Below are 26,673 nucleotides of genomic sequence, written 5' to 3'. Positions count from 1 at the left end.
TCTGCTTCACAAAACAAGGGAGAATATAACGGAAGCAGCTGCAGTTTCTGAAATTCCTCTGCCCTTACGACTCCCAGCATATGGAAGAAGGACCATTAGGTATGTAAAGCTGCCGGATATATCGTGAATTTCTGATGCCACGCCCGCATCTCGTGGTCTTGCGGTAGCGTTCTCGCTTCCCACGCCCGGGTTCCCGGGTTCGATTCCCGACGGGGTCAGGGATTTTCTCTGCCTCGTGATGGCTGGGTGTTGTGTGATGTCCTTAGCTTAGTTAGGTTTAAGTAGTTCTAAGTTCTAGGGGACTGATGACCATAGATGTTAAGTCCCATAGTGCTCAGAGCCATTTGAACCATCTGATGCCACATCAAAACGCCTGAGTACTCTACGAACTTCTCTACAGAAAAACAAGAAAAGTGGATAAAAACTCGCAAATAAATACGGATATAGTACTTTTGACGGCTTTAGAATACGTGAACAGTATTTTCTGAAGTGCTTCAACGCTATTATTCGTAGAAAAATCTGAAATTTCTTATGCTAGAATTGTAGTTTACGCATTACTCAGAAATAGATAACAGACTCATCACTTCGCAGTGCAATGGCTGTTTTTCAGAAATAAATCACGCTCACTCACACAGTTTGCTCTTCATTTAGGGCTTCACCGCTCCTGTGCCTCATGCGACAATTTTTGCCGTTATTTAATGACCCGCATTGCGACTTGTTCGCCAAATGTCAACCCAAACCGGTGCTGCCCCTAATCAAATATTTATACGTAAAATGTCACATTGAAAGGCCTGAAATATTGCCGTTTCTTGCAACAGTTGATGACCATACGATAAATGGGATACGCGACCATAGAAACGAAAGATGAGCTGATGGTACAGAAAGCAGTTACTGCAGTGACATCATCGTTGTTGCTGTTGTTGTTGTTGTGGTCTTCAGTCCGAAGACTGGTTTGATGCAGCTCTCCATGTTAGTCTATTCCGTGCAAGCCTCTACATCTCTGTATAACTACGGCAGTCTACCTCCCGATACAAAAGTTATCCCCTATAATTACATTCATAACCAATTTAACTATCCTTTGGCGCCTCAGAATGTGTACTATTAATCCATCACTTAGTTTAATCAGACTGTGCCACAAATTTATTTTCATATCAGTTCAATACAGTGCCTTCTCATATTTTACGCAACCTTCAGCATTCTTCTGCAGTACCAGATTTCTAGATCTTCTACTCTCTCTTATTCTTGTCTGAACTGTTTATCGTTCACGTTTCACTGACGTACAAGACTACAGTACAAAAAAATACCTTCAGAAAAGACTTGCTAACACTTATATTCAATGGAAACAAATTTCTCTTTTTCAGAATCGCTTTGCTTCCTATTATCAATGCTGATTGTAGAGCCTGTCTACTTCGGCCAATATCAGTTCTCTGCTGTCCAAATAGTAAAAGTAATTTACTACTGTCACCGTCTCGTATCCTAATCCAATGCCCTCAGAATCGCTTGATTCGTTTTGACTACGTGTCATTTCACTCGTTTTACTTTTCTTTTCGTTCATCTTTTTACCTCCTTTTTAGAAACTCTCCATTCTGTTCAAGTGATCTTTCGATTCCTTTACCGTCTCTGACACTACTACAATGTCTTCACAAAACCTTAAACTACTTATTGCTTGTGCTTCAGCCCCACCTTGTAAATAACCTCAAGTATAGGCTACCACCCTGTGTCACGCCGTTCTCAACCACTGCTTGCCTCACACGTCCCTCGACGCTTACAGCACCACTCTGCTTACTGTATGTTAGGTTAGCCTCGAAAATGCTGCTGTTTTTGCAACTTTCCCAGAAAATTCTACTATTTATAGTTCTTGTGGTTTTTTCCGACGTAAAGCACTAAAAAAACACTTATAACACACACAAGTTCTACGTCACTCTAATTTATTTAATTAATTCGCCAGTGTTCGTCAGTGAGATGACTACAATAGTCTCAGTAGCATAAATCATCAAATACGTTGAAATAGTTGAATTCATCTCAGGATATCAGCTGAGTATGCTGTTCCAAGTGTAGCAACGTTTCAGCAAGTTTATTACTTGCCATCTTCTGGCAAAGTCTGTCTTCGACAGAAAATGACAAGTAAGATGTTCGCCAAAATTTCGCTACATATTCCTAAGTGACTTGTACAGGCGCATTCTCTGGATATCAGCCGAGAATACTGGGGTGCTAAAGCGAAATGGCAGTAGAAAAAACTGGAGAAACGGAAAAGGAAATGGACGACGGATTGGCAGTTTTAGCATAAAGAAAACTTGAATAAAGTTTTATTTAAACTAAAAGCAAGAGGACCAGTATTCAGTGCGGGAAAGTAATTACACTGTTAAACAACGAGGACAGAGCGGTTTTGTGGAAACACTATTCTGAAGGCCTCTACGAGGGGGATGAACTATCTCTTGATTTCGTAGAAGAAAAAGGTGAGTTAATTTGGAAGACAAAAGCGATGCAGTGTCAGAGAATATCAGAGCTCTGAAAGACCTGCAATAAAGTAAGGCAGAAGGTGCAGACATTTCTACAGATTCATTGGAGGAAGTGACAATTAGAAAATTATTAAAATAAGTGTGAGACCGGAGACATAAGCACTTTCTGAAGAATATCTGCACATCCTCGAAGGTATGGAAAGATAAATAAATGAAGAACCATCACCTGACCAGCTTAAAAGCTCATGCTTCCAAGGTGCTAACTATAACGATATACAGAAGAAATTAAAAGCAACGGTGGAAACGAAAGGAAGTTCAGCAGTGGGACAAATATCCAGGGATGCCATCTCTACCCTCAGTGAACGTTATGAAGAATTACAGGACCCGTTGAATAGAAACAACAGTCTAATGAACATCAAATATGGGCTGAGAGTAAAAAAGAAAGACGGAAGTCATGAGGTTCAAATGGTTCAAATGGCTCTGAGCACTATGGGACTTAACATCTGTGGTCATCAGTCCCCTAGAACTTACAACTACTTAAACCTAACTAACCTAAGGACATCACACACATCCATGCCCGAGGCAGGATTCGAACCTGCGACCGTAGTGGTCACGCGGTTCCAGACTGAAGCGCCCAGAACCGCACGGCCACACCGGCCGGCTCAGAAGTCATGAGAAATAACACTGGAGACCACACAGTACATGATGTATTGGAATACTGCTACCTTGAAAGCAAAATAATGCGTGACGGAGGAAGCAAGGAGGATATAAGAAGCAGACTAGCGCAGGCCAAGGGGACATTCTCAGCCAAGAAAAGACTACTCGTATCAAAGACTAACATTTATTTGAGAAAAAAAATCTCTGTAAATATACGCCTGGAGCACAACATCGTATAAAAATGATTCATGTACCGGGGGAAATCCGGAAAAAGAAGAGAATCGAAGCTTTTGAAAAGATGTGGCGTAGAGTGGTGCCGACATTTAAGTGATCTGATAAAGTAAGAGATGATGAAGTGCGCCAGGAGAGGCATATGTGTGAAAGACTCAGCAGAAGAAGGGACAGGGTAACAGGATGTGTTAAGACAAAAGATAATAAATCCTGGATACTACAGGACGGCAAGAACTGAGAGGCAAGACAGAGATAGGAATGTATGCTAAAAATAAATGAGGCCATTGAGCTTTAGTGTTACTCTGGAATGAAAAGATTGGTAAAGAAGAAGATGTCATAGCGGGCTGCCTCAAACCAGTTAGAAGATTGACGAACAAAAATAAAAAGAAGACAGACAGAGAAAAGAATTCGTCAAAGTAATTAGCAGAGAAAGCTAACATTAACATGCTAGAGATCTTTTGTCCTGCTTGATATTCAGAAGCATTCAGTGATGGGTAAAACACAGCATCTCTTCACCAGTCGGTAGGAAGGATGAGATGACGTTATGGGATGAGGAGGGCTTACTATAATCTGAGATCATTAATGACCAGCAGTTGTCGGAGGAGAGAGAGAGAGGGGGGGTAGAAGAGAAGGGGGAGGGAGAGAGGGAGAATAGCCGGGGGAACGGAGATTCCGCTGCAGCTCATCCGTCTACGGAGCATCAGCTTTATGGCCAATGTCTCGTCTTCTCATCTCCTCTCCAGTCAGGACGGACACCCACTACGGGCCTTTGTGGGCCGCTGCTTTGTGTTCCGTATTCCTGGCAAGAGGAGTCGCCAACAGCCTCGTCCCAAAACAGCGACAGAATCCTCTCTGTAGATAAGATCCGGACTTTGCTCTCAAAGGGTGACACTGATTTCCTTCCTGAAGAGCAATAAGGTAATCGAAATTGCCGCGTGGTCTCCCAAGTTTAAAGTCAATCCCTGTGAAAGTAGAACACTAAAGCACTTTGCTCAAATTTCTGAGCCTTTCTCTGCATGATTGATTGATCGATGGCTGCAGTGTTGCTCCTGCGTATTGGCTACTCCTTTGTCTAGCAGCTGGGATCAGCAGAAATTATGGCCTGCAGCTGTTCAATATGATGGTCTGTCTCCAATGGAAGTCCCCTCGTTGGAGAGAAATTAATTATGACTGTGAATCTCTAGTAAGGCATCAGAATACGTCTCCTACTAGAGAGCTTGATTGTTCGACGTGGGGGAAGTAAAGGCCAGCGATGTTACAAATAAAGTAAAGATAAAGACGACCGTACTTGTCCAGAGTGTCGAAAAATAAAACTATATCACGAAATATTTCATGCATCTTAAAATAGACAACCGAACTTACATTGTATGTCCCAGCCGCAGAGCATGCAATTTTTTTTCCTTTATTGTTATTTTAATACCTGTACATCAGTAGGCTGGCAGCAGCATCTTACACTGCTCTTCAGCCTCAGAGTGGACAATGAGAAAACATAAAGAAGACACATAATAGATTGAACATATTGATGGGCAAAAAACAGTAGACACTAAATACAAAAAACACAGAGCCGTTCACACTAGACGAAAACACACTGAAACACTTTGGCACAGTGCACAAACACTGACGACTTCGATGGCACGGTGAACGTAGGAGCGTGACGGCGAACACTAAACACAAACACGATGGCACACACACGAGAAACGGATGGCGATGATCTCCGGCGCGCGACTGTCCACATAACATGTGCGAGTCCAGGGACCTGCCAATAGGGGAAGAGGGGGGAGGGGGAGGGAGAGGGGAGAGCAAAGATGCGGAGGGAAGGGAGAGAGAAGGGAGAGAGGGTGCCCAAAGGAACAAACACAGGAAGGGGGAGGGAGGATCAAAGTTGGTAGGAGGGGTAGATGGAGGGGAGGAGGGCATCATCAGGGAGGGGGAGCTGGCGGAAGCCACCTTGCGAGAGGGTGTGGAGAGTGGAGAGATGGAGAACAGGTGGGACGTGGGAATACAGGCGCAGCAGTGGACGGGAGCGGGAGAGGATGGGAGAGACCAGCAGGTGAGGAGGGTCGAGTTTATGGGAGGTGTAGAGGATCCGTATCCATCTGAGGAAAAGGTGGGGGAAGGGAATAAGGTCGTACAGGAACCGTGTGGGGGAGGGGAGACGGATGCAATAGGTGAGGCGAAGAGCATGGCGTTCTAGGATCTGAAGAGATTTGTGGAAGGTAGGGGGAGCAGAGATTCCGGCAGGGTGGGCGTAGCAAAGGATAGGGCGAATGAGGAATTTATAGGTATGGAGGATGGTGGAGGGGTCCAGATCCCAAGTAAGGCCGGAAAAGAACTTGAGGAGACAGAGTCGGGAGCGTGCCTTGGCTTGGATCGTTCGGAGGTGGGGGGGTCCAGGAGAGGCGACGGTCGAGGGTGACACCAAGGTACTTAAGGGTGGGGGTGAGAGCATGCAAGTTGGGTTGCCTATCTTATACACTGGTGTGCAAAACTTAGTGATGAGCGCAACTTTTACACGATGTGTTACTGGCAAGCAGTGTAGCTCGATGAAACTTGGACCATACTTAGAAATAACTGCTACAGTATGGTACAGCAGGTAACTGAAAGAAATCTTCAATGAAACGAACATAAATTAAAAATTTTTTTCAGGCAGTAACCACACTGAATTCAAAGCGGTTTACAATGGTGAACCGGACATGCGAAAAGGTGGGACATTGTTGTCAATAGTGCGCGTGACCATCATGGATGGTGGTGCGCGGTCTTCAACTTGCTCCCACGCTGGCCACAAGGTCGGTGGGGCGTTCTTGTGGTAGCGCATTCCATTCCTCCAGCACCGCGGTTGACGACTTTAGGATCGTTGTCGGTGCATGTGGGCGTCCCCACAACGTTTGCCACACTTGCTCGATGAGATTTAAGTTGGGGAACGGACAGGCCAGCCCATTCCCTGGATATATCCTCTCGTTCCACGAAGTCCTTCAACTGCCCTGCGTAACGGGGCATCCTCCTCTAGCATTACTTTTCCTCAACAGTCGACACCAGTACTACTTTTCGATTTTTGGACAGTTACTTTTCTGAACACAGTATGTTATATTTCAAGCTAAAATTTATGAAAAGGAATTACTTTATAAAATATTTTAGTTTCGATGCCATGATCGGTAAGTACTAGTTCTGACTGTACAGTTACAATTAAATTGTAGAAACATTTTAAATTACGAATTATTTGCACATTAAAATTTCTATTATTAATTACGCAATCCTGTACTGTTTACTATGTTTATTTCTGGATTCATTTGTGAAATAATAATCGAAATTAACAATGTAACGAAAGCACGTAGGAATTCATTTGTTAAGAAAAATTTTTAACCCTTTGGAATATTGTTATTTGTTATTCGTAAGCTTGCCTCTGACGTGATCGGACGTATTTATGTGCGAACAGCGTAATTTAGGATTTGTTAATGTGAAAAATCAAAATACTGTATGATCTACTAAATGTGAGGAAACCAATGGAAAACATATTTACGCAAAAAAAAATTCTGGATCAACCATCTTCCAATTTATTTAGTTCAAATCAACCGCGTGGGTATGATGTTAGATTTTCAGCTTCAAGAATCAGACCTTTAGACAAGAACAACTGGAGCCATTTCAACATGACAAGCTCTCAAATCTTCATAAAAAGCTTTGCTCGTTAATTACTTGGACTGGGTACTGTTTAATGTGGGTAATAGATGGAAGAAGGAAAGAGTGGGGAGATTACAGCTGTTCGATACAGCCGCGCATTCTCATTCATGAACACGAAGTCGGGATCGAGTGCACCCCTGAAAAAACGTGCACTGTGACAGTAATGCTCACCGGTGAGTGACCGTCTTCAATGAATCGGAGGCCAGTACATCGTTGCAACATTTGCCTCGCCACACCGTAACATCTGGACCGCCAAAACGTGCATGTTGGACATGTTCCTGCGTGCATTACGCGCTCCCACCTCTCAGCATATGAAGGAACGTCCAGAATCACTACTCAGAACATACACTACTGGACATTAGAATTGCTACACCACGAAGATGACGTGCTACAGACGCGAAATTTAAGCGACAGGAAGAAGATGCTGTGATATGCAAATGATTAGCTTTCCAGAGCATTCACACAAGGTTGGCGCCGGTGGCGACACCTACAATATGCTGACATCAGGAAACTTTCCAACCGATTTCTCATACACAAACTGCAGTAGACCGGCGTTGCCTGGTGAAACGTTGATGTGATGCCTCGTGTAAGGAGGAGAAATGCGTACCATCACGTTTCCGACTTTGATAAAGGTGGGATTGTAGCCTATCGCGATTGCGGTTTATCGTATCGCGACATTGCTGCTCGTATTGGTCGAGATCCGATGACTGTTAACAGAATATGGAATCTGTGGGTTCAGGAGGGTAATACGGAACGCCGTGCTGGATCCCAACGGCCTCGTATCACTAGCAGCCGAGATGACAGGCATCTTACCCGCATGGCTGTAACGGATCGTGCAGCTACGTCTCGATCCCTGAGTAAACAGATGGGGACGTTTGCAAGACAACAACCATCTGCACGAACAGTTCGACGACGTTTGCAGCAGCATGGACTATCAGCTCGGAGACCGTGGCTGCGGTTACCCTTGACGCTGCATCACAAACAGGAGCGCCTGCGATGGTGTCCTCAACGACGAACCTGGGTGCACGAATGGAAAAACGTCATTTTTTCGGATGAATCCAGGATCGGTTTACAGCATCGTGATGGTCACATCCGTGTTTCGCGGCATCACGGTGAACGCACATTGGAAACGTGTATTCGTCATCACCATACTGGCGAATCCCCCTGCGTTGATGGTATGGGGTGCCATTGGTTACATGTCTCGGTCAACTCTTGTTCACATTGACAGCACTTTGACCAGTGGACGTTACATTTCAGATGTACTACGACCCGTGGTTGTACCCTTCATTCGATCCCTGCGAAACCCTACATTCTAGCAGGATAATGCACGACCGCATGTTGCAGGTCCGGTGCGGGCCTTTCTGGATACAGAAAACGTTCGACTGCTGCCTTGGCCAGCACATTCTCCAGATCTCTCATCAATTGAAAACGTCTGGTCAATGGTGGCCGAGCAACTGGCGCGTCACAATACGCCAGTCACTACTCTTGATGAACTGTGTTATCGCGTTGAAGCTGCTGGGCAGCTGTACCTGTACACGCCATCCAAGCTCTGTTTCACTCTGTGCTCAGGCGTATCAATGCCGTTATTACGGCCAGAGGTGATTGTTCCTGGGTACTGATTTCTCAGGATCTATGCACCCAAATTGCGTGAAAATGTAATCTCATGTCACTTCTAGTATAATATATTGGTCCAATGAATAACCGTTTATCATTTTTATTTCTTCTTGGTGTAGCAGTTTTAACGACCGGCAGTGTGTTTGCTCACATCTGAGAAGATGACGTTCACTCACTTTGCATTTGCCCAATACGTATACTTTTGGCACCAACACAAGTTACTGGTCGTCAGCAAATCTTTGCTGACGACCAGCTCCACTCAGTCGACGTGGAACTGTGGAGGGTAGGTTGCGTGCCTTGCGATACTCTTAAATGTCGTTGCAACTGGACCTTCTGTTTGACGTGCGGCTCCTTGCGCAGCGATCATCCGCTGCTGTAGTTGACCGTGGGCGATCTCCACCTCTCCTTCGGGCAGCAGTGCCTGCGGTTCTGAACGCTCTCCAGGCTCTTCAAACAAAGCCGTGAGCAAGACCAGATTCCTGGACTACACTCGTCACATTTCGTCCTCTTCCCAGTTTCCCGACGATTCTTCCCCATGCTAAGTCATCCAGATGTTCTCTCTGGGCCATGATATACTGAAGAACACCAGTAGAAGCTCGCTGATTGACCCACACCGTCTTTTCCCGTTCCTTCAACTGCCTCCTGCTGCGGAGCCGGCTGCATTTGGCACTAGAATCATCTACATCTACATGATTACTGTGCTATTCACAATAAAGTGCCTGGCAGAGGGATCAATGAACCACCTCTCAAACGGCGCGCGGGAAAAACGAGCACTTAAATTTTTCTGTGCGAGCCCTGATTTCTCTTATGATCATTTCTCCCTATGTAAATTGGTGCCAACAGAATGTTTTCGCAACCGAAGGAAAAACCCGGTGATTGAAATTTCATGAGAAGATCTCGTCGCAACGAAAAGCGCATTTGTTTTAATTAGTGCCACTCCAATTCACGTATCATGTCTGTGGCGCTATCTCCCCTATTTCACCATAGTACAAAACGCTGACCCTACGCCATGTGACGTCCAGATTTCTGTGTACGTCTGGGAAACCTCTGGCAACATGCTCCCTCACTTTATTCATTTCCACCTACTTGTTATTATGTTTGCAAAAATTGCCATAATGACACTGGAAAACAAATCCGTAATCACTTACTTTCAAACAGTTTTAACGAAACAAGATGGATAGTAAATTTGTTTGTTAATATCTTACGTTACTTAATCTACCTCCTCCATACGTTTTGCAGTGCAATATATTTTCTGGAACAGTTTCTTTTGAGGAAGCTTTATGTGTGATGAAATGCATATGCCTCATCAATTCAGGCTCTCTCTCGTGTCGTACAGTCGTCTTAATACACGACGCGGTCTTTTGTAAGACTGCACCTTGTCCCTGCTAATCGCATGTTTCAGTACGGAATTGAAGCAAATCTTCCTGTTCGCAAAATGGCTTCAAACCAGGCCACAGAGTTACCTGTCACTTCTCCTGAAAATCAGACACGACTGAGATCCACAGGTTAAAAAGTCAGGGAGTGTTTCCGACACGGAAGAAGCAGTTCGCTGCTAACTTTTCAAGGGAGTCCCATGTGACGTTCTCCCAGGGCATGTCAATGGACAGGAGTCGGCGGCGCGCTTTCTCTCCAGTTGCCTCGCCCAGCACCACACTGTCTCTCAGTAATTTATCTGTAAACTGAAAATGGGCAGGAAGGGAGGTTCAAATCAAATAGCCGTTGAAGTGTCCACCACTGATACTGTATAAAATGTCATTGAGTAGCTAGTGATCACGTTACTAGCTCTCCTAGCTCCTTACAACAGTGGGAAGATAAATTAAATTTACAGATTAAAATCGAAGGGGTATCACGTAATAACTCATTGTAATTGAAGTTGAAATCTTCTGAGTTATTAGGCCGCGTCATGTTTCTTCTAAAATGATCGACGTTTCGACCCCTCTGCTGGGATCTTCCTCAGGATCTTCTGGTGTCCACTACTGCTACAACTGTACACCAGAAGATCCTGAGGAAGATCCCAGCAGAGGGGTCGAAACGTCGATCATTTTAGAAGAAACATGACGCGGCCTAATAACCCAGTAGATTTTAACTTCGGTGACAACGGCCACGAAAGCCTGCAGACTTACATAAAACTCATTGTAATGGCGCCTGGGATGCGGGCATCATTAAATGACACGATAGCTATTTCTGCCCCAGGACGGCGTGTGCACGACGGTGCATCTTCATTGGAGGGGGGAGAGTGTGGGGGTGGGGAGGTTGGTAACTGATAAATACGAGTACATTCTAACTGACATAAGAACAAAGGAAAAATGTGCAAGGGCAAGAAGCCAAATAATACGGAGCTTCAGTCGAAAGCACTTTTATTCAGGAGATATTTTTACGTTAGAGATAATATTTAAGCTTTGTATGAAACACTTCAAAAAGTATAATCCGTACATTTTGCTCTGGCATAATACTAGGTGAAGACTAGAATTCGTTTACATTTCTCCTAAGTTTTTAGTATGGGGCCAAGCCAACATTATTTAGCCGACTGTTTCTACCTTTCTCGAGTTACTCACAAAAACGTAAATATTGGGAAGAGTCGATCTAAAAAACGAGTTAAAACGATAACAAACTCTCCCACGCATTGTTCTCCAAAGTGCAGAGGATTCGTCTGCCCAAATACAAAAAGAAAAAGATACATTCAGGCATATTCCTCAACGTAATTTTCTGTAAGGTGGACAGTGAACTGCGTGAGTAATGCATCTTCCGACGTAATGTTTATCGGAATACAAAACGCATCTATGACTTGTTTGTGTTTCATATCAATATAGAAAGGCGCAGTAATGAAACCATTTAACATTTTCACACTTGGTTTCCTTTGTTTTCATTCCATTTGTTACCGATTTCCTGCCTGCGTCTTGTACTGAGAGCGATGTCCCATGCGCCTTGACAATAACATGATCACTGCCTATTGTAAACGTTTTGGCGCTACAGTTCCTCATGTTCGATCACCTCTAACTCTGTTCGCTAGTAGATTTTACTTTCCTATAATGTCTGAATTTAAAGTTTTTGTAAAGCAGGAGTGTCTTGCCTCTTTCACTTCAGATTATTTTTATGCTACTCGCCATCTTCAGTAACGTTATCTTTCTGCCTAATTGCACTTTTGAATAATTTATTTTCTTGGTAATAGATTCATCACTACTATGCTAACCTCTGCGGCCAGCTACAAGCTGCCTGGCCTTAAGGTTGCGTTGCCGGATGCACTTGTTTAGCGGAAAAAAGCGCCCTTCTTCCTGAACAGCACATTGTAGAGTTCGGGTAGGGAGATTAGTGGATCTTGTAACCCAAAGAATTAACACACTTTCTTGAACAAACATATTCAGGACATGGATACACAACATAATTTTCTTTCTATTATCCATCAAGTTTTGAATAATTCAGTCTGAAGTATCTTAATATATACACAAATATTCAGCAAAAATAACAAGTGGTATCACTTGTTAGTATCGTGGGAAAATATTTATGTAAATGGTTTCATTTTGTCTGTACAAAGTTGTAATTTAATTGCTTATTATTTTTACCACACATTGTCTTAAATGCGTACATATTATGGAAATAGTAAAATGTGTAGCATTATATATATATATATATATATATATATATATATATATATATATATATATATATATATATATAGGTGAGTCACCTAACGTTACCGCTGGATATATTTCGTAAACCACACCAAATACTGCCGAACCGATTCCACAGACCGAACGTGAGGAGAGGGGCTAGTGTAACTGGTTAATACAAACCATACAAAAATGCACGGAAGTATGTTTTTTAACACAAACCTACGTTTTTTAAATGGAACCCGTTAGTTTTGTTAGCACATCTGAACATATAAACAAATACGTAATCAGTGCCGTTTGTTGCATTGTAAAATGTTAATTACATCCGGATATATTGTAACCTAAAGTTGACGCTTGAGTACCACTCCTCCGCTGTTCGATCTTGTGTATCGGAGAGCATTGCAACATACATCGCGTTTCTACAGAATGATCTGCCAACGTTGCTCGAAAATGTCCCACTGGAAACGCGTCGACGTATGTGGTATCAGCATGATGGTGCACCTGCACATTCCGCAATTAACACTAGGCTGACCCTTGACAGGATGTTCGACGGGCGTTTCATAGGACGTGGAGGACGCATAAATTGGCCAGCCCGTTCTCCTGATCTTACACCTCTGGACTTCTTTCTGTGGGGTACGTTAAAGGAGGATGTGTACCGTGATGTGCCTACAACCCCAGAGGATATGAAACAACGTATTGTGGCAGCCTGCGGCGACATTACACCAGATGTACTGCGGCGTGTACGACATTCATTGCGCCAGAGTTTGCAATTGTGTGCAGCAAACGATGGCCACCACATTGAACATCTATTGGCCTGACACGTCGGGACACACTCTATTCCACTCCGTAATTGAAAACGGAAACCACGTGTGTACGTGTACCTCACCCCTCTTGGTAATGCACATGTGCGACAGTGAAAAAGACCAATAGAAAGTGTTAACATGTGGACGTAATGTGCTGTTCCAGTCTCTTCTGTACCTAAGGTCCATCACCGTTCCCTTTGGATCCCTACATAATTCGGTGCTCCCCGATACACACGATCGAACAGCGGAGGAGTGGTACTCAAGCGTCAACTTTAGGTTACAATATCTCCGGATGTAATTAACATTTTACAATGCAACAAACGGCACTGATTACGTATTTGTTTGTATGTTCAGATGTGCTAACAAAACTATCGGAGTTCCATTTAAAAATAGGTAGGTTTCTGTTAAAAAACATACTTCCGTACATTTTTTATGGTTTGTATTAACCAATTACAGTAGCCCCTCTCCTCACGTTCGGTCTGTGGAATCGGTTCGGCAGTATTTGGTGTGGTTTACGAAATATATCCAGCGGTAACGTTAGGTGACTCACCTGGAAACGGAAGGACACGTTTGACTCAGTAATACTATTTGGCACTAAAGTCATCTTATTTCACTTTACAAATTCTTTCTGGCGATGTTTCTAAAAGTTATTACAATTACAGAGCAGGCTTTTACTACTTGCACAGTATAATTTCATATTAATTATAATGTTACTTTGTGCTTGATGAGTAATGTAATTTGCATGACGGTTTGTGTAAAAGATTACTTACTACGTTCGATATTTATTTTTGTGTAAATGCAGTGCTAGAGGACGCTAAATCACTGAGCATACCTACGTCAACCTACCGGTTATCGCATGAACCAGATTTTACCTTTTCCTCTTAGTTCAGTTTCAAAATTATGCACACGGAAGTGAATTACTCACGTTATGTGTGCCTACAAAATTCTGCTGTACGGCATTGGGTGTCCGATATACTGACGGCCGTTACTTATAATTAGGTGACTTATTTAAGTATTAAATACCGACGCCCGCGTTACTATTGTTCAAATGGTTCAAATGGCTCTGAGCACTATGGGACTCAACTGCTGAGGTCATTAGTCCCCTAGAACTTAGAACTAGTTAAACCTAACTAACCTAAGGACATCACAAACATCCACGCCCGAGGCAGGATTCGAACCTGCGACCGTAGCGGTCTTGCGGTTCCAGACTGCAGCGCCTTTAACCGCACGGCCACTTCGGCCGGCGTTACTATTGTTCCTCCACCTTCTGTGAGTAGTAGGGAGTACATCTGCCGGAGACAGCACCCCCGCACTGCGTGATACACCGTGTGTCTGATGGAGAAGCGGAGGAAGGGAGGGACGTCAGTCTGCTGAGCGTGTTGATGCGGCCGCTACGAATTCCTCTTATGTGGCATCCTCTTCGTCTCAGTGTTACACATGGCCTCAATTATTTGCTGGACACATTTCAGTCTGTCTTGTAATGCAGTTTTTGCAGTCTGCAGATCCCTCCAGTATCAAGGAGCTATTCTCTGGTGTCTTAACACATACAGGGGTTCGGCAAAAACATGCGAGAAATGCATGCTAAACCATAAATGTAGGTACTGGCCGAGTCTGTACGTTGCACTGACGCATTTGACCAGGAACGACACTTGTGCAATGTCCTCAGCTTCTTGCAAGTGCCAGTCGCGGTCGGAACTGTGTTCTGTTTAGCTGTTAGGTGCAGTATGTGGGAGCTAAGCGAACTGCAGCTCGCCCTGAAATTCGCATCTTCTAGGGCTCGCTTCGTGCTATTTAGGTGCTGGCAGGGTTCGAGAGTGTGACAATCAGTTCTACAGTGAGTTTCGCAGCTGTCGTCATCTTAGTTTTCGAGCCGGCCGCTGTGGCCGAGCGGTTGTAGGCGCTTCATTCCGGAACTGCGCTGTTGCTGCGGTCGCAGGTTCGAATCCTGCCTCGGGCATGGGTGTGTGTGATGTCCTTAGGTTAGTTAGGTTTAAGTAGGTAACTGATGACCTCAGATGTTAAGTCCCACAGAGCTCAGAGCCATTTGAACCATTTTCTTAGTTTTCGTCAGTTCTACAGTAAGTTTCGCAGCTGTCGTTGTCTTAGTTTCCGTCACACTCCTCTTCAATGCCCTCTGCCTCGGTCACTCAACACACACTTGTGTCAGCACTGTGACTTACCGGATGATGTTTTTCAAAAAATGGTTCAAATGGCTCTGAGCACTATGGGACTTAACATCTGTGGTCATCAGTCCCCTAGAACTTAGAACTACTTAAATCTAACTAACTTAAGGACATCACACACATCCATGCCCGAGGCAGGATTCGAACCTGCGACCGTAGCAGTCCCGTGGTTCCGGACTGAGCGCCTAGAACCGTTAGACCATGATGTTTTTCCTCTTTCCATACACTTAGTGAATTCTAAGGCGAGGAAAGTGTTGGTGATCGTATGGTGGGGTCTTACATAACCAGGTCATCGAAAGTGTTTAGTGTTTCACGAGTGGCCCTGTCGAATACTTATACTAAGTGGACGGAAACAGGAAAAACATCTGCTAAGTCACAGCGCTGACACAAGTGTGTGTTGAGGGCATTGAAGAGGAGTGTGACGATAACTAAGACGACAACAGCTGCGGAACTTACTGTAGAACTGACGAAAACTAAGAAAATGGTTCAAATGGCTCTGAGCACTGTGGGACTTAACATCACATAATTTGCTGTGTTGACCACAAAATATTACCGCAGAAGTTGGACCATTATGGAGTAAGGGGAGTAGCTTACAACTGGTTCGCCTCTTACTTTAAGAACAGAAAGCAGAAGGTAGTTCTCCGCAATATTGAGAGTGGTAGTGATGTTCAGTCCCAATGGGGCACTGTTAAGTGGTGCGTTCCCCAAGGGTAGGTGCTGGGGCCACTGCTGTTTCTTATTTATACAAATGATATGCCTTCTAGTATTACAGGTGATTCAAAAATATTTCTGTTTGCTGATGACACCAGCTTGGTAGTGAGGAATCTTGTGTGTAATATTGAAACAGTATCAAATAATGTAGTTCATGAAATAAGTTCGCGGCTTGTGGAAAATAATTTGATGCTAAATCACAGTAAGACTCAGTTTTTACAGTTTCTAACTCACAATTCAACAAGAACCGATATTTTGATGAGACAGAATGGGCATATTATAAGCGAGACGGAACAGTTCAAGTTCCTAGGCGATCGGGTAGACAGTAAGCCGTTGTGGAAAGCCCATGTTCAGGATCTTGTTCAGAAACTAAATGCTGCTTTATTTACCATTAGAACAGTATGTGAAAGAAGTGACAGTTCAACACGAAAAGTAGTCTACTTCGCATATTTTCATACGCTTATGTCATATGGTATTATTTTTTGGGGTAATTCTTCTGATTCAAAAAGGGTATTTTTGGCTCAAAAACGGGCTGTTCGAGCTATGTGTGGTGTAAGTTCGAGAACCTCTTTTCGACCCCTATTCAATAGTCTGGGAATTCTGACATTGCCCTCACAGTATATATATTCTTTAATGTCGATTGTTGTTAGCAATATTAGCTTATTCCCAAGAGTTAGCAGCTTTCGCTCAGTTAATACTAGGCAGAAATCAAATCTGCATGTGGAATGCACTTCCTTGACTCTTGCGCAGAAAGGAGTGCACTATTCTGCTGCATCCAGTTTCAATAAGCTACCACAATAACTCAAAAATCTTAGAAGTAGCCCAAATGCTTTTAAGTCCAAACTGAAGCGTTTGCTCATGGATCACTCCTCCTATTCTGTCGAGGAGCTCCTGGAAGAGCTGAAAAATTAAGCAAATTCCAGTGTTACATTGTTGATTTTCTTTATTTAAACTTACGAATTATCGCCTGAATATGTTTCTTATATTTCATTTCATCTGTTTCTACTATCGAGTTATAATTTCATCTATTGTCTCGTTCCATGACCATGCAGACTTCTCCTTAATTTGGTCCCACGCAACAATAAATAAATAAATAAATAAGAGCGAAAGATGGCGGAGGTTTGGTGACGATACGGGTAGCCATATCGTTGTATTCTGTGTCTCCGTTGGTATTCTCCAATGTCGTATTACTGTGAAGGATTATGTGACTATTTAAGCTGATTAGGTTCATCCAGTGGTACAGTGTTTTTTCCCCAATGGTGATGCTGTGTTGGAAGACGCGACGCCGACGTTTACACAGCTCGCATCGTCAAATGTGTTCAAATGTATGTGAATTCCTAAGAGACCAAAATGCTGAGCTCATCGGTCCCTAGACTTATACACTACTTAAACTAACTTATGGTAAGAACAACACACACCCATGCCTGGGAGGACTCGAACCTCCGGCGGGAGGGGCCGTGCAATCTGTGACATGGCGCGACCACGCCGCGCGGCTCGCATCGTGGGTTGAGGAGCACGCAGATGGATTCTCGCAGGTCCTCTGGCTGCCACACACACCAGATCTCAATATTATTGAGCGTCACTGGTCTACTTCAAAGAGAAGGAGGTGTGATCGCTATCCACCTCCATCGTCGTTACCTGAAGTTACCATCATTTTGTAGGATTAATGGTGTAAGACTCTTGAAAACGAAACATGACCTGTATTCATCCATTCCGAGACGGTTGGAAGTTGCCACCCTCCCAATGACTTTTCTATACCGAATTAGGCGTGGTGTTGTGTTGTGTTTTTGGTGTTTTCATACACTACTGGCCATTAAAATTGCTACATCACGAAGGTGACGTGCTACACACGCGAAATTTAACCAACAGGAAGAAGATGCTGTGATATTCAAATGATTAGCTTTTCAGAGCATTCAGATAAGGTTGGCGCCGGTGGCGACACCTACAACGTGCTGACATCAGGAAACTTTCCAACCGATTTTTTATACACAACAGCAGTTGACCGGCGTTGCCCGGTGAAACGTTGTTGTGATGCCTCACGTAAGGAGGAGAAATGCGTACCATCACGTTTCCGACATTGATAAAGGTCGGATTGTAGCCTATCGCAATTGCGGTTTATCGTATCGCGACATTGCTGCTCGCGTTGGTCGAGATGCAATGACTATTAGCAGAATATGGAATCGGTGGGTTCAGGAGGGTAATACGGAACGCCATGCTGGATCCCAACGGCCTCGTATCACTAACAGTAGAGATGACACGCATCTTGTCCGCATGGCTGTAACGCATCGTGCAGCTACGTCTCGATCCCTCAGTCAACAGATGGGGACGTTTGCAAGACAACAACCATCTGCACGAACAGTTCGACATTTGCAGCAGCAGCTCGGAGACCGTGGCTGCGGTTACCCTTGACGCTGCATCACAGACAGGAGCGCCTCCTATGGTGTACTCAACGAGGAACGTGGGTGCACGAATGGCAAAACGTCATTTTTCGGATGAATCGAGGTTCTGTTTACAGCGTCACGATGATCGCATCCGTGTTTGGCGACATCGCGGTGAACGCACATTGGAAGCGTATATTCGTCATCGCCATACCGGCGTATCACCCGGCGTGATGGTATGGGGTGCCATTGGTTACACGTCTCGGTGACCTCTTGTTCGCACCGAGCGAGGTAGCGCAGTGGCTAGCACACTGGTCTCGCATTCGGGAGGACGACGGTTCAATCCCGCGTCCGGCCATCCTGACTTAGGTTTTCCGTGATTTCCCTAAAACGCTCCAGGCACATGCCGGGATGGTTCCTTCGAAAGGGCACGGCCGACTTCCTTCCCCGTCCTTCCCTAATCTTGTACGCATTGACGGCACTTTGAACAGTGGATGTAACATTTCAGACGTATTACGACCCGCGGCTCTACCCTTCATTCGAACCCTGCGAACGCATGTTGCAGTTCCTGTACGGGCCTTTCTGGATATAGAAAATGTTCGACTGCTACCCTGGCCAGCACATTCTCCATATCTTTCAACAACTGAAAACGTCTGGTCAATGGCTCGTCACAATACGCCAGTCACTGCTCTTGATGAACTATAGTTCGTGTTGAAGCTGCAAGGGCAGCTGTACCTGTACACGCCATCCAAGCTCTGACTCAATGCCGAGGCGTTATTACGGCCAGAGGTGGTTGTTCTGGGTACTGAGTTCTCAGGCTCTATGCACCCAAATTGCGTGAAAATGTAATCGCATGTCAGTGCTAGCATAATATATTTGCCCAATGAATACCCGTTTATCATCTGCATTTCTTCTTGGTGTAGCAATTCTAATGGCCACTAGAGTTATTTCGTACACCCTCCCTGTATCTTATGATCCTGTCCCATCTCTTCGCCGATTAGCTATAAGACTGAGTGGGAAACTGGACAGTAACGGTCAGCAGAGTCGTTTACGACTGTACTCGTGACAGCGGCACATTTTTGACGTCGGCAAGGTGGCGGTGCTTTAAGTAAGCCAGGGCCGGTTGAGAGGCCGCCGCTCGTGTAGAGGTGGAGGCTGCGCGGCTGTGCGGCCGGGCGCCCACCGCCCCCGCCGCCCCCGGCGCCGCCACTTGCAGCCACCCCCGGCCCACCCCCAGCCCGCCTCCGCCCCCGCCCCCACGCCCTCCGGCACGCGCCCGCTCGCCTGCACAAACCGGAGGCGCGCCTTTTCAGCGGCGCACGCCGCCGCATCGATCCCGCTCGTTTCCCGGATTCGGGCCTCTTAGGGCCGTTCCGAACAGCTGGCGGGCTCGCGCCGCGTCGGTCGTCTCTCCCGTCACGTACACCGATGGCCGTTACACCGGCAGCACCGCGCAGGTACTGGTGTACAAAGGGAAGAGGATGAAGAGCGAAACGTGATACTGTACGCTGAATTTCACGGGGCACTGAAACACCCAAACAAGGCTCCTGGAGTAGACGACATTGCGTCACTACTACTGACGACCTTAGGAGGCCATCCTTGACTCAACTCATCCATCTGGTGTGTGATACGCCCGCTAAACCTGCTGGTACACCTGAATTTGAAACACGGTAATTGAGCAGTGTACCGACTCGTGCTACACCTTGTGTTCAGATTGCATTGGTTTTCCTTTTCTTCCCCTGACATGTTTGTTTGATATGTTGTCCGTCATTAAGTGGTTGCTTGGTTGTCTTTTCCCTCTGGTATCGATATCTGCGTTTTTGCCTCCGGGAAACAGCTATGGAGGAAGTGAGATCTTTGACCGGTTGTAACCTCGTGTGGTGGCGCGTATAACAACCCCACCACAAAAAAAGGTCAAAATTTAATAATGATTGTGGTGTTGCTCACGCTGCTAAATACTGCATTTTCGGGCAACAACGAAGTTATTGTGTGGCAGGTGTCATTAGAGCACAGTTAATAAAGTCATTTCATGTAATAATGAATAAACTAGGCACTCATCTTTTCCTGGTCCCCACGCTGGTCTCGTTGTAAAATCATGGCTCAACCGTCGAAAATCTAGGTCGCGATGATTCCAAGCTCGGATGCAAAGAGGCCTATTCTTGAAGAATAACCTTTGAAAATTAGCACAATGGTGACGTAAAAAAAGTAATCAGCACTCCGAATTCAAGTTACACTTCTTTTTTACTGCTTTTGCTGCAATGTCACGTAACACACAAAACATCGCTTCACAATACAAAACATACTTAAAAACATCTTCCTCGCTGTTAAAGTTCACATTTTATAAACTGGCTACAATATGCGTCTTTCCGACATAACGTCCAAGACTTGACTTTCTCAAGATCCGACTCTAAATCTCTAACTAACTAATAATCGCTTACGCGCCCAAAAATCAGAGTTACAAGTACGTCAAAGATCGTAGTGACAAAAGAAAGAATACACATGAGAATAATATCATTGCAATACAAACATATCGATGTATCAAAATACATCTACATTAATGAAATCAAATCTGAATGTTGTCTCAGAAATATGCAAACAACTTTACAGAAACATAGTAGAATATTTCTGGTATCGAGAGGTTCAGATGAGGTGCCGTAATGGTTACGTAATTCAAGTACCATTACACGCGGAAGTAGGAGCGTTGCGCGCAGTGTGGTGGACACGGAAGGGCAGTGTGGCTCTCCAGCGCAAAGCACGCGTGGTCGGTTGTACCGAGTCGCCACGTGATGTATGTCGGTTGTGCGTAACGAGCGGGTCGAGTTGACGGAAGAGCTCCCCGCGTGTTGGTTGTATACAGAATCGCCCCACGAGTAGTTGCTGTTCACTTCGCCTTGGTGGGACGTTAACAAGCTTCTTTAAATCCTCCGTTTCATCACTGGAGTTTAATAGGAGACACCTAGCGTGAAGGAGCGGTCACTACCCGTCAACGTTGCAGAGAAGACGTGAACCCCGGTGACAGAGCGTGTTGTCGCGCGACCGTGGCGTGTTGGGTACGCTGGCGACGCGTGCGCGGTCGGATGTGTGGATCCTTACCATCGGAGGTCGTGTACTGCCTGTTTGAGCATGATTGCAAGTTAAGTTGGTGGAAGGTTTAATCATTAATCATTAATCTTCTGCCTTGTGGCCTCCGGCGACCGGGTTTCCTGTCCCCGGCACCGGTGTAATTGAAGACAATGATCTTTCCTCCTCCTCTCGTTACTGTCCGATGGGAGGTGTAGTTTTAGCAGTTTAATTGTTTCGCTATTCTGTAGTGTGATATGAGTAAATTCATGCTTCTTGTTGGTTGCAGGCCGGAGTGGCCGTGCGGTTCTAGGCGCTTCAGTCTGGAACCTCGAGACCGCTACGGTCGCAGGTTCGAATCCTGCCTCGGGCATGGATGTGTGTGATGTCCTTAGGTTAGTTAGGTTTAAGTAGTTCTAAGTTCTAGGGGACTGATGATCTCAGATGTTAAGTCCCATAGTTCTCAGAGCCATTTGAAACCTTTTTTTTTTTTTTTTTTTTTTTTTTTTTGTTGGTTGGTCATGTGGTCGCTCGTTCAGGACTGTGTGGTGTAATGTTTGCTTGCACGAGGTTAACTCTAATTCTGTCCGGAAGTTAAGCTATCTTGTAACAAGTTTTCGCTGGCTAAAAGTCGGTGCAGTGACCAGCCTGAGAGTGGAAATTGTGTTTACGGGCGTATTTAAATTCGTTAGTATTCTGTCTAGCCTGAGCATCCCTGAGTGGGTGATTTGTGGCCGCCTTACACGGGTCCGTCATATCTGTTATGTTCTAATGATATTCCAGAACACTTTTGTTTAAAATTTGTTTTAAATTCCTCCAAATTTTTAAATTTCTTTTATTGCCATTAATCGTGTGTTTCCTGAGACCTGTTTAAATTTATTAATGGCTGTGTTGGTAGCTTTACTACCTCACCGTACTTTATTAACAAAATTTTGCATCTACTTTAGTGGCCTCTTTACTAATGTTCTTTAAATTTTTTAAAATTGTTGTATTGCTATAAATTACTTTGATTGCCGTTAGCGGCGTGTTTAAAAGGCTGTTATTGTCGTACTGCTAGTTTCTGTAAGATATGAATAAAACATTTGTGAAAATATCAACTCGACAGTAAACTACTAGAAATTTGGCCCCATTTTCCAACTTGTGGTGTGGCTTGTAGTAACCGTAACCCCTGTGTGTGTCAGTAATATAGTTAACTTCACTCAAGAGAACACTGTCTAAATTTACGTCAGTGCCCAGGGCAGGTAACCAGAACACTAACGGCCACAAGACAGAAAATTCCACTGGTGCACTCGAATTGTAGTCAACCAAAAAAGTTAATTGCACCGCATGGCGGCCAAGTTTCAGCAGTAGAAACACTCGGTGTTGCTCACAGGAAAACCTCCCCAACAGGAAACCACCGAAACGAACCACCACAACATGAATGCACGTGGCTTGGGTAGTTGAAACCACTACTCAACTTTGACGTCCTGGGCCGGTGAACCACGAAGCTCGTAGCGATCGGACAGCTGCACACACGCTCCGACAGTGTGCAGGGACCGCCAGCGGACCCAGCCGACTGCACCGCTCGGAGATAACTTCCCTCGTCCGCAGCAACCGACCGACTGCCTGTTGGTCCGTCCGCGACTGCTGCTCCGACGCGAATGCACTGCTGGTGCGTCTCCCACTCACTCCCAGACACATGACGGCGGAAATACTGGCTCGGACCCAACCATGCAGAGGAAACATGAGCAGTGTCAAAACGACATCCCTGCACCAGGAAAGGACTGACCCAAGTTCCAAAAGCTGGTAATTGAAGGGGCTCAGAAGTGCCTGGAGAACCACTACACGTCGCCCGATGAGACGACCGACCTCTCAGAGACAGTACACCGACAACATTTAAAATAACTTGTCAAAGGAAATAACGCGAACTACACACACAAGCTGACAAACAGTTGCACGAAGACCTGAACGATAGGCAACAGTAACTCAGCACACACGAAGACAAATCAGGAGTCGATGCACACAAACACACAGCAGACGCATGAACGATCGGCGATCCAAAACGCCTCGTCCCGTATGACGACCGACCGACGATCCACCAAGACCGTGGCTCGGCTTAACTGATGCGTGGCGGCAATGGTCGGGCGAACCATGTCGACGCAGACCTCACCGCTGCTCCAACCCGACTGCACTGGTGCCGCATTACAACTCCCCGACTGACAGGTCCGAACTGCACTCCAGCCGCGGTCCAACTGACTGGCAGGTCCGAACTCGCGATCCGAAATGCTACCAACTGGCTCGCTATCCGAACTCCCGACAAACTGGCATCCGAGAGACAAGGACCGGGAAGTAACAGCAGTCCAGCAAAGATACTACGAGAGGGGATATATCGATACGCGCTGCTAACGCCACTCACGGTCAGGCAAAGTAGCAACTCAGTGACAGTAGTAATTTAAATTAACTTAGTAAGGTGGAAATACGTTAAAAGAAAAGGGTGTAAAATAGGTGATGGCGGGAACACAAGCCACACAAGATGTATAAGACATGGGGAAATAATAAAAAAAATGGCTCTGAGCACTATGGGACTTAACTTCTACGGTCATCAGTCCCCTAGAACTTAGAACTACTTAAACCTAACTAACCTAAGGACAACACACACATCCATGCCCGAGGCAGGATTCGAACCTGCGACCGTAGTGGCAGCGCGGTTCCAGACTGTAGCGCCCAGAACCGCTCGGCCACCCCGGCCTGCCATGGGGAAATATCCACAGCCTTCAAGAAGAAATTAATAATTCTAATTCCAAAGAAAGCAGGTGTTGACAGTTGCGAATATTACCAAACTATCAGTCTAATACATTATATGAATTCGTGGTGTCTTTTTCTTTCGGACATGTCCGGAAGAACAGACATCACGCATTCAAGTACTTGAATCGCCTCGATGGGCAATGAACCCCAGCCTTCAGTGCGGATGTACAATATGGTTCGACCTCCGGCGGGAATCTAACATTAGCGAGCATGGAAGGCACGGACGGGAACTGCAGATCGCTGCCGGCCGGGGTAGCCGAGCGGCTCTAGGCGCTACAGTCTGGAACTGCGAGACCGCTAGGGTTGCAGGTTCGAATCCTGCCTCGGGCATGGATGTATGTGATGCCCTTAGGTTAGTTAGGTTTAAGTATTTCTATGTTCTAGGGGACTGATGACCTCAGAAGTTAAGTCCCATAGTGCTCAGAGTCGTTTGAACCATTTTGCAGATCGCCGGCGCCAGGTGCGAACGTGGTTTGGCTGCGTAGCGTGCCGAGATAGTCCATGCACTTGTGATAAACGCTGCGTGCGGGTGGCGCACTGGTTAACGCAACTGCCCAGTAACCAGTAGATCCCGGGTTCGAGTCCGGATCCGGCACACATTTTCATTCTACGCCGCCGATTCAGCATGAAGTCCAAATGCAGTCGATATCATCAGTTCCTTTCTTTTTCTTTCCTTTCCCTTCTTCCCCCTCCACCTTCAAATCACATAATAAGTATAATGCGTCATAGTTGCAAGTACTAACACGAATCCTTTACAGGGGAATGCAGAAATTGGTAGAAACCAACCGCGGGGAAGATCAGTTTCGGTTTCAGAGAAATGTGGGAAGATGAGAGGCAATACTGACCCTATGACTTATCTTGGAAGATACATTGAAGAAAGGCAAACCTATATTTATAGCATTTGTAGATTCGGAGAAAGCTTCTGATAAGGTTGTCTGAAATACTTACTTTGAAAGTTATAGTGGATAAAGTACGCAAATGAAAGTGTGTCTACATCTTCTACAGAAACCATACTGGGGTTATGAATCTTGAAGGATGTGAAACGGAAGAAGTAATTTAGAAGGCAACCTATTTGTTGCATTATTCAATCAGCACACATACTAAATATTTGTATTATTTAATAAGTACAATACGAAATATTAAGAGAAACCAAGGAGAAAGTTGGAAAGGGGTAAGAAATAAAAACGTTAAGATTTGCAGAGAAAATGTAATTTTGCAGAGGTGGCAAACGGCTTGGAGAATGAGTTGGTATCTTGAAAATCGATTATACGTGGAGGTCATAGAAACTAAAACAAAAGTCATGTAATGTAGTCGAATTAAATGAGGCGATGCTGAGAGATTAGAAAATAAGATACAAGTAGTAGATGAGTTGTACTATTTCGTTAGCAAAACAACTGTCAAGGGCCGAAGTGGAGGGGATACAAAATACAGACTGGCTATAGCGAGGAAATTATTTCTGATAACGAGGAGTTTCTGAATATCGAATATAAATTTAAATGTTACAAATACTTTTCTGAAGGTATTTATCTATAATGTAGCTTTTTACTTAAGTGAAACGTGGGCACTAACATTTCACAGAGGAAGAGAATAGAAACTTTTGGTATGTTGGTTTGTTTAAAGGAGGAGGGGGGGGGAGGACGGGACGAAACTGCGAGGTCATTGGTCCCTTGTTCCGGGTAAAATAATTACACGAGGGAGAAAAGAAAGGAAAGGAGAAGTACAGCACAATAACAGCGAATGGAAGAACCAGAAGAACAACAGAAGGACAACTAACACTACTATTGACAAAAAGGAAAAGAAAACCACAGAGAGAAGAAACAGGTAGAAGGGATAAAAACAAAAGAGCAGATGACCTGGTTGCCCGACCAAGAGAATAAAAAGGAAAAGCCAGCCACTCTGCGACACATTAAAACATCCACCATAAAAGCTTTAGAGTGGAGAACACAAAGGGGCAAAGGACATGCGCTGAAACTTATATAGAGTGATAAAACCCAACTTCACATATAAAACGTAAAAGTAAATTAGACGGTGAGACGTTGTCAGCTAAAATTAATGACGAGTCAGGTAACTGGAGAGTCCGTCGCAGGGCAGCCAACAAAGGACAGCTCACCAAGATGTGGGCCACTGTCAGCCGGGTGCAGCATTGACACTGAGGTGGGTAGTAGTCACGGCGCAGGAGGTAGCCGTGGGTCACCCAAGCGTGGCCAATGCGGAGCCGGCAGAGAACCACAGAGTCCCTGCAAGAGGCCCTCGTGTAGGTCTTCCACACGTTCGTAGTCTCCTTAATGGCAGGCAGTTTGTTGTGCATACTGAGGTTGTGCCATTCCGTCTCCCGAAGTCGCAAAACCTTACGGTGTAGTACTGAAAGCAGGTCATTTGTAAAGATGCCGATCTCCGTAAGCGGTGTCCGCCGTAGCCTGTTTGGCCAGCCTCTCGGCAAGTTGGTTGCCTGGGATGCCGACGTGACCTGGGGTCCACACAAACACCACTGAACGACTGGACCGTTCCAG

The sequence above is a fragment of the Schistocerca serialis genome, chromosome 7 (assembly GCF_023864345.2).
Source record: "Schistocerca serialis cubense isolate TAMUIC-IGC-003099 chromosome 7, iqSchSeri2.2, whole genome shotgun sequence".
Lineage (NCBI taxonomy): Eukaryota > Metazoa > Arthropoda > Insecta > Orthoptera > Acrididae > Schistocerca > Schistocerca serialis.
This window is presented reverse-complemented; position numbering follows the sequence as displayed.